Here is a 6,432-nt window from a genome sequence, read left to right as displayed (position 1 = left end):
GAATATAACCCCCCCGGGCTGGAGTGCTATTTCTCAGGAAGCAGTCTAGCCACAATAAGCATCAAAAGCATCATTGCCAGGTCAGCTTAGCCCACAACGGGGAAAATGGTTCTTTGGTTATAGCAACTCCCGAAGGTCATCGTGTCCTCGATGCTGAAGGGGCTGAGAGCTCTGACCAGCCACACTCTTGCAATGTCTCATCACTGGAAAAAAAAATGCTGATGATGATTCTGGGATCTGCATCATAGCAATTGGAAATTTACAAAGCACTTCCCCTACCTTTAATCCTCACGGGGATGCTGTAAGGTGGGTGCAGGCAACGTTATCCTGATACTCAGATGCCCATAGAGGATACAGCGTTAGTTCTGGGGCCGGGGATGCAAATTCTGCCTAATACTTATTAGCTGTGGGACCCAGAGGAAGTCACTTAACCTCAGTCTGTCTCAGTTTCCTCAGCTGTAAAATGAAGACAATAATAGCATTTATCTGGCAGAGTTTTATGAAGATCAAATAAAAGAATAAAGGTAAAGCACATTACCAACTTTAAAACACCTTATAAATGCTAGCTGTTATCATCCACATTTTACAGATGAGTAAATTGAGTCTCAAAGGGGTGGATTGACTTGCCCAGGGTCACATCAGGCAAAAATGTGAGTGCGAAAAAAAAAATGTGAGTGCGAGATGGTGACTATAGGCCAATTCTCAAATCCGATCAATTCCCTTTAAAAACACAAATTTTGTTACTTGAACCACTGTCACCATAATTAAACAAACAACATCTAAGAACGACCTTTAGGGAGAGCAACAGTGGGAAATGGTGGAAAGGGTAGCCTCTGTGCAGTCACCCCTTGAGTTCTGGTCTGCCTCACTCATTTGCTGCCTGAATAATGTTAAACAACCTCTGAATCCTGCAGCCTCAAGTACCAGTAAAATGTTTATTTCAGTGAGTCTTTGGGAAGAATAAATGGGCTAATGGAGGCAGATATAATGATTCACACCAATTGTTATCAAATTGATACCAAAGGTTATCACATCAGTGAGCATAGGTAGGATAAAGATCTGAGATGCAGAGAGGGTATAGCTTATTTTCCATGGGCTGGGACAAGTCTCATCATCAGAGGCTCCCCAGCCTTTCCAGATATGAGATCACACATGCTGGAAGGGTCTCTTTCAGATGACTTTTGTGTTCATTCATCAATCTTTGGGTCATTCAGTCATCATTGATTCCTCAAGTGCCTATGGAATCGGTCCTTGGCATATGATACTCCACCCTTTGGTCTACTGAGGTTGTCCATGGCCACCTAACTGGGCACTGTTTCTCTCATCTTTGATCTCTCCTTATCTACTGCCCCCCCTTCTCCTGTACCTACAAACTTGCGAGGGTCTTCTTCAGTCATGAAGTTTCCTCTTAACCCTTCCATCCCCTCAAGTGATTGTCTTATATCTCTAATCACTGTCAAACTTAGATTTATTGACTCCTGCTGCCTTCATTTCCTCTCCAACTCACTTCCCAACTCCCAGGAAATCTGGTTCCAAATCTTACTATTCAACTGAACCTTCTCTTCCAGCCAAGCTCACCAGTGTCTCATTTCCCAAATGTGATGGTTTTTGTTCTGTCCCTATGCCTCTTGACAAATCTATAATTCTTCATACTATTGACTCCCAGCCCCTTCTTCAAACATATTTTCTTCTCCCTTGGTCTCCATGACACTGTTCTGCTTGCCTGATCCTTCTCCATCTAATTGGCTTCCATCTCACCTTCTCCAAGCTTTGGTGTTCTGCAGTGTTCTAAGGCCACCTTACCTTTTCTTGTCTTCCCTTCTCTTCTCTTCTCTTCCCTTCTCTTGCTTTGCTTTGCCTTTTGTCTCTAATCTCTCTTCTCTTCTCCAATCAGTTCAGTTGTCATCTTTATTCAGGTGACTCCTAGATATCTACCTACCTACCTATCTGCATAAATACACACACACACATATGTGGGTGGGTGGGTGGGTGGGTAGATATATAGATATACAGATATATAGATATATATATATATATCTCTAGCACTAGTTTCTTCTGTTGAGGGTACCCTCACCATTGTTTCAGTCATCATGTTCATAAACTTGGTGCCATCTTGGACTTGCCCTTCTCCCCTGTAGCCCATAACCATTCAACTGGGAAATCTTGTCCATTCTACCTACCTATCCATGCCTTCTTTCCCCATTGCTAAGATTCGAGTCTTTTATCCGTTTTTGCTCAGATTATTGTAATAGCCTCTTGATTGTTCTACCTATCTACTCCAGGGTTCACCTAGCAGCCAAAATAATCTTCCTGTGACACAGTTTGGACCATGTCATTGCCCTGCTCTAAAAATTGTGGAGTCTCCCGACTTCCCGTCCGATAAAATAGAAATTCGTTAGTATGTCATTCAAGCGCCTCCCAAACCTGGTGCCTACTTACTTTATCCTGTCTCCTCAATAGAAGATAAGCTTCCTGAGGGCAGGGGCTGCCTCATTTTTCTCGTGACACTTCCAGAATCCAAAGCAGTGAGTTCCCGGCATGAAGTTGGTGCTTGGGTTTGTTGAATGGAGTGGAAGGAAATTGTTGATATCAGACGGTTTGGGGTTTGATAAGAACATTCTGAAAATCAATGTTTGGCTCAAGAAGTCTTGGGAGAAAATCATGACCTTCTTTGGAGGCAGAGTTGGTGTTTTCTGATAGGCTTTCTTTTCCTAGAAAGGGTTTTCCTTCGGCCTTTCATGCTAGTATTCTGGAATCATAGAGTTGATGGCGGGAGAGGCTGTGTACAAATCTAAGGAGATATGGAATATAAACGATGAGAAGGAACACACTCGGTATCTTGTTAAATGTAAATGAGTATGTGAACTCCCAGAGAATTGGTGTCCAGCATAGAGCCAGCTACATAATAGGTGTTTAATTAATGCATGTTGAATGCTTATTTTATTCAACTGTGTTATTTAGGATGTATTGAAAATAAGGATGGACTAGAATTCAGAAGAAATCTGAATTTGGATCCTGTCTCCAACATGGACAAATGTGAACATGGGCCCATCATATCCCTTTCTCGACTCTAAAATGGGGATACAGAATTGTTGGGGGGGATCAAATGATAGACTATAAGGCTTAGTTCAGGTATGCTCTCCTCCATAAAGCCCCCCTGATCTCCCTTGTTGTTATTGCTCTCTCCCTCTGGAAATTAACTTCTCTGTGTACATTTTGCCCCCCTCCCATTACTGCCACCAGTAGAAAAGAAGCTTTTTGAGGGCAGGAACTGTTTTACCTGAATATTTCTATCCTTAGATTACTGTGTATCCTAGCACAGTACCTGGCATACAGTAGGTGTTTAACGAGTGCTTGTTGAAGAGAACCTATAATATGCTTATCTAGATGATAGCTGTGATATTACAATCACTAGGTCAATAAGCATTTATTAGGTACTTGCTATGTGCCAGGTACTCTAATAAGTACTGAAAATACCAAACAAGCAGAAATATGGTGTCAACCCCCAAGGAGGTCATAGTCTTTTTTTTAATTATCAATAGTATTTTATTTTGCAGATACATGTAAAGATACTTTTCCATATTCATTTTTATAAGACTTTGCATTCCAAAGTTTTCTCCCTTCCTCTTATCTCCCCCTTCCCCCCAAAAGCAAGGAATCTGATATAGGTTAAATTTCTTTCTATACTTGCCATGTTGAAAAATCAGACCAAAAGGGGAAACCCCATGAGAAAGAAAACCAACAAAAAGTGAGAATACTACGCTTCCAAGGGAGGTCGTATTCGAATGGGAGAGACAACCTCCAAATAAGTGTCTCCCACACAAGATAGAGCAGAAATGGAAGGCATATGATGATGGTGAAACAGGTGAAACAGAGGATCTGGTCAAGGTCACCCATTTAAGGCAGCTGTGGGGCTGAAGGATAGGCCTTCCACATGCTCCTGGTCTTGTTAGTCCACGGGCCTCCCCCGAAGCCCTTTAGGGGCTGCTCAGGCCTTTGTAAAAGGAGCCCGCCCTCCGGATTCCTTGCCCACTCCAGCCCCCTCCTGCCTCTGGCCAGGAAATGTCCGTTCTTCCCGCTTTGTGTGTTTATAATCCTGAGCCGGAACAAAAGGGGAAGGTGCAGGTGAACCTGCCCAGGCTTATAAAGGAGCGCTGAGTTGCCCCGTGATCCTCTTCATTGGAAAGAACTCAAGCCAGGCGATTCGTCCTTCTGGGGAAGAGGAGCCAGCTCTGGGCTGTGCAAGGAAACTGACTGGAGGTGGGGGGCTGGGATACGATTACATGTATACAAATAAGGCGACCTAAGGCTAATACAGAGTGATTTGGGTAGAGGGGGCACTAGAAGCTGGAGGGATCAGCGGGGCCCTGGGGAGGAGGTCATTCTTGAACTGAATTTGAAGGGAGCTAGAGATTGTAAGAGAGTGAGGGAAAGGCGTGCATTTCAAGCTTATGAGATAATCTATACAAAGGCACTGAGTTTCGCTGGAACATAGATTTTGTGGGAAGGAATGACGGGTAACACCTAGAAAGACAGTCTGGAGCCAAGCTGCAAAGGACTTTAAATGTTTAGCAGACAAGTTTGCATTTTATCCTGGAGGTCATAGAGAGCCACTGAAGGTTTTTGAGTAGGGAAGCAACCTAATTAGATTTAGCTATCATATTGGAAGCTGTGTGAAAGAGGGACTGGAAGAGGAGAGTCGAAGCAGAGGGGCTGATGGGAAGGCTAATTGCTGGGAGAGGTGATGAAAACCTGAATTAGGCTAGAAGGAGCGATAGAATTATAATCACTTTTCACAGCCCTCGGCTGGTGATGGGTTGGGGTTCTTCAGATATTTAGGGGCTCAAATAGAGCGATCTTGGCGATTACCACAAGCACTCTTACTCTCCCATGTTGGTCCAACTGACTGGAGTGGGCATGGGGAGGGGCAGGATTGGCAGGAGTTTTTAATCCAGAACCTACAGATTTGTTTTTTTTAACTCTAATCACTGTATTTCAATAAAATTGAAATTTCTTTGTAATCCTTTGCATTTTATTTTATGCATTAAAACATGATTCTGAGTAGTCAAGAAAATTCACTGGACTCCCAAAGGGGTCCCAAACCTCCAAAAAACTCGCGACCTCCCGAGACAGTGTGTATCTCCTGGAGGCCACTAAAGCCGGTCCACTCAGCTCCTCTCAGGTGTGCTACTTTGGGATCTTTTGTACAAAAGAAATTACATTAGCCTGACTTTTCCACCAAATTTACTCCACTTAGGGAAAAGCATTTTTTTCTTGCTAAAACTGTGAAGAATCTGCAACTCTGCCATTCGTAAGGATCACTGTGCCTTGCTGCCTATCACCCCCCTCCACGAGCTCACTCTTCACTTGGCCATGTGCTCAGCAAGTAAGCCTCCGCCAGAGCAGGCTTTGTGGGCTCGGCTCATGAGGGAGCTTCCTGCTGTCTAGCCGGTACATGTACTTTCCGTGGCATGAAAGCCCTGCCATCCTAAACATGCATGTCCAAGAATGGGGAGAGGAGCAGATGTTCTGTCTTTGCTGATGCTTCATCAATAACTTTACCATCTGGGCCCTCGTTCCCAGATCATTCTGGTTTGTGGTAACGGGTGGGCCCCAGAGAGCATAGCACACTGCTAAGGTGCCAGGTACTCAGGGGGCAAGGGCACTCAAGATCCATTTGGCTTTGGGATTTTTTAATGGAACCAATTTGATTGAGAGCACTCTAGTGAGAACCCATGTCCAAGAGCCAGGTCATTAAGGAAGCCCATGGAGAATGGAGGCCTTGATTGGAATAGACCCAGGAAGCCCTCCTCTCAGGGATAAACCAGAGGAAGAGCAACAGGCCTAAAATCCATTCCTAGGGCAGCGTTTGAGGGCGGGGACTAACAGAAACAAGATGGCAGTGAGGATGCTGGGCCTTCCTAGAATCACGGATGTGGAAGAGGCTTCAGTAACCATCCGATCCAACACATTCCAAAAAAGATACCTCCAAGCCAAGACATCTTAGGTGTCCCTGTCAAATTCTTCCCCCCAAATGACTTTTAGCAAAAATTCATACCCTTTCCTTGCTTAACAGATAACAATAGCTCCCTGTTTCTTAGCCTAGCGTTCAGATCCATTAACTGGATCATCCTGCTTTATTCTCTGTTCCCCCCATGAGGCCAGCTTCTTCACCATCCTCTGAATAGATTACTTCTCTTTCATTATGATGTCCTTCTGTGATCTTGTTTTTGCTCCTATCAGTCCATTAGTAAACATGAAGTGCGGCCTATATGTCAGATACCGTGGTGGATTCTGGAAATGCAAAAACCAAACCAAGAAAAAAGTAGTCCCTGCCTGCAGGGAGCTGGCACTGTGCAGAACATTCTATGAGTGACTCCAGCATTTCCAAAAATCTAGCATATCACATTTCTCTTGGAAGAGCTAGGGGAC

Source organism: Sarcophilus harrisii, chromosome X, assembly GCF_902635505.1.
Source record: "Sarcophilus harrisii chromosome X, mSarHar1.11, whole genome shotgun sequence".
NCBI lineage: Eukaryota > Metazoa > Chordata > Mammalia > Dasyuromorphia > Dasyuridae > Sarcophilus > Sarcophilus harrisii.
This window is presented reverse-complemented; position numbering follows the sequence as displayed.